The sequence below is a fragment of the Akebia trifoliata genome, chromosome 3 (genome assembly GCF_017979445.1).
Source record: "Akebia trifoliata isolate Shusen 1 chromosome 3, ASM1797944v1, whole genome shotgun sequence".
In the NCBI taxonomy this organism is placed as follows: Eukaryota; Viridiplantae; Streptophyta; class Magnoliopsida; order Ranunculales; family Lardizabalaceae; genus Akebia; species Akebia trifoliata.
This window is the reverse complement of record NC_141377.1, coordinates 5709941-5712979: the sequence shown is the minus strand read 5'-3', so window position 1 is coordinate 5712979 and position 3039 is coordinate 5709941. Positions and strand designations below refer to the sequence as shown.

Sequence of the window (3039 nt, the reverse complement as noted above, 5' to 3'; positions counted from 1 at the left end):
ATATAGGGCTGTCAACGGATAGATATCCGATCGGATAGTGTTATATCCGAATTCGAATTCGAAATTTTTTAGTACTATCCGAATTCGAATTCGAATTCGAATCCGATCGGATATCACTAACGCATATTCGAATTCGTATCCGAATAAATTATCGGATATCCGATATTATCCGATTCGAATACGAAATCTATAATTCGAAAACTATCCGAAAATATCCGAAATTTATCCGAAAAAAAAAACAAAAAAAAAAAACCAAAGAAAATCAAATGGGTTTTGAGAGAGATTTCGAACGATTCTACCTGTCAATGGATGCCGAAGGTGAGCCGTTGAGAAAGATTCCGACAGTGAGGGGTTGAGATCGTGGAAAACGATGAGGGATGAGGGCTGAAGACGATGAGATTTTACTTTGTGTGTGAGTAAAATTTCACCTATTCGAATCTGTAAAAGAAAAAATTGATTTTCTTTTTTTTTTTCAACTCCATTCGAATTTGAATATAAAAAAATGGGGTTTTATTCTACCTGTGAGAGAGAGAGAGAGAGAGAGAGAGAGAGAGAGAGAGAGAGAGTACGTACCTGCACGCTCGCCGGCCGGAGAAGGAGTCGCAACCTCGCACGGTCAAAACCCCACCCTCGTTCCGTTTACTTCGACTGGTTCGTGCGGTTGAGGGTTTCGTTCGACTGGTTCGTGTGGTTGAGGGTGAGTCGGTGAGAAAAGATAAAAAGAAATTAAAATTTTGTTGTAAAACACGAATACACATGATATGTATACATATATAAATGTTTTGTTGTAAAACATGAATACAGAATACATATGTATATCGGAGCGGATATTATCGAATTCGGATATCGCGATATCCGAATTCGTATCCGAAATTGATTCGAATTTTAAAATAACATTCGAATCCGAATCCGATATCCGAAAATTTCGGATAATATCCGATTTTTCGAATTCGAATTCGAATTCGGATTCGAATTTCGGCTATCCATTAACACCCTTATATATATATAGGGGTGGTTCAAGGGTCATATGTAAAAACATATGAAAAAACAATGATTTTTCAAAAAATGGGTAAGAGGTTTTGGATTGAGCTGTTTTTTTTTAAGGATGGTCACTATAATGAGAAGATCATCCTCACAAAAAATCAACTCAATTCAAAACTTCTATTTCATATATTGAAAATTTATTAATATTACATTGTTTTTACATATGTTTTCTCATATGTCCCCTGAACCTGACCCTATATATATAAGAGTTCTATTCTCGATTTGGTATGGTTCTATACAAGTTTGATCTCATAATTGAATCAAATTGATCAGTTCTTCATTTTTGTAACCTGGAACCAACCAGCAACTTATTCCTACCCAAAACAAACCATCCCAAAACTATCGATTTGATTCAATTCTCGATTTGAACCGGACCAAGTTGCACCCTTATTGGGGTAGCACGAGGCTTCAACCCAAGCCCAAACCTTAACGAGCCCGAGCAGGCATGATGTGCCTTGATGGGCACGTGTGGGTCCGCCATGTCATTTATTTACAAATAAGTAGAAAACAAACAGCTTTATTCATTAAATAGAAAATAACAACATACATCATCTCCCATTATCATACAACGCATCCAGGCCGATAACCACCATCAACCATCAGATCAAGCCCAGTAACAAACGCAGACTCATCAGAAGCCAAAAACAACACAGCATCAGCCACGTGTCTCACTTTCAAGAACTCTCCTTTCAAACTCGAAAAACACGAATACTTCTCCTCCACACCCTCTTGATCCAAACCACACGCCTCACACGCCATAGGCGTTGCCACAACTGAGGGTGAGACACAATTAACCCTAATTCCGAACCTCCCAAGTTGCACACTCGCTCCCCGAACCAAACCCAAAACCGCGTGCTTCGACATAATGTAATCCACGTAAGCCTCGCCAGCCACCCTCGCTCGTATACTTGTGGTGCACACGATACTTCCCTTCACACCTCCATCCACCATAGATTTCGCCACGTGTTTCACGCATGAAGTCATTCCACGGACGTTGACCGCGAAGAGATGGTCAAATTTAGAGAAGTCAAGATCCAGAATGGTTTGACTTGGGTTGATGATACCTGCGTTGCTGAACAATATATCTATGCGTCCGTAGTCTTGAACCGTTGATTCTACCATGGATTTGACTTGGATGTCATCAGTTACATCGCAGTGGATATAGTTGCATACGTTGAGACCAATGGAAGATGCCACGTGTTGGCCTTTCTCGTCTTGGATATCAACGATGATGATCATGTGTGTACCGTGTTGGGCAAAGAGACGAGCTGTTGCTTCGCCAATGCCACTAGCCCCACCTGTGATGATCACCACTTTTCCTTCAAGTCTCTTGCCAACGGTCGTGTCCGCCATTCTTGTCTCTGTTCGAAGCTTGGATTGGATCTGGTGTGAGTAGGAGTAAAGAGTCCAATATAATGTAGTCAATGGGACCCACTTACAACTTGACACGTGCAACGGTCCTTGGGCTCATTAAAGCTGTGGAAGGGTAATTCAGATATTTTAATTATTTGGGAGAGGACTATATGTTACTGTTACATTCTTTCAATAAACAAGCAGTCATTTTTTTAAAATCTATGGTTTGATAAATTGGGTCATGTGGGTTTGTGATTTGGATTGTACAAAATGCAAGAAGACAAAATAGATTTTGTTTTTATTTTTTTGGTCCCTGCAGCCTTACTAATTCATTTAAGGATTTTACCCTTACAAAAAACATTGTGCAGTTAGATTACATTGTGATATATTGTAACATCACAAAAAATATGATCCGATTCTTGCGGGTTCAAAAAAATATTATTTCTTACTGTTGAATTTTAATTTTAAATTTTGGAGTTTGGTGGGAGTTACTCTTCATTTTCAAAACCTTGGATCAAATCCCAAAATTTTGATTTTTGATTTGGAAAATGGTCGGCACCATATTATTAGCCATACTTGTTTTGTCTTACATGGTTAGAAGTTTTGGAATGGACTGATTTTTGGCGAGGATGGTCTAAATGT

The 3039-nt window shown here is 39.0% G+C and overlaps 1 long non-coding RNA gene and 1 pseudogene across 1 annotated transcript; both read right to left on the bottom strand.

Moving 5' to 3' along the window:
• Window positions 1-299: 299 nt before the first annotated feature.
• LOC147405729 (uncharacterized) lies at window positions 300-992 on the bottom strand. Its single transcript, XR_015175744.1, has 2 exons — window positions 574-992; window positions 300-438 (listed from the first exon to the last, which is right to left on the bottom strand). It is a non-coding gene; the product is annotated as an uncharacterized LOC147405729 (long non-coding RNA).
• A 553-nt stretch (window positions 993-1545) lies between these two features.
• Window positions 1546-2440, bottom strand: LOC147405728 (short-chain dehydrogenase reductase 3b pseudogene; annotated as a pseudogene).
• Between the last annotated feature and the right edge of the window lie 599 nt (window positions 2441-3039).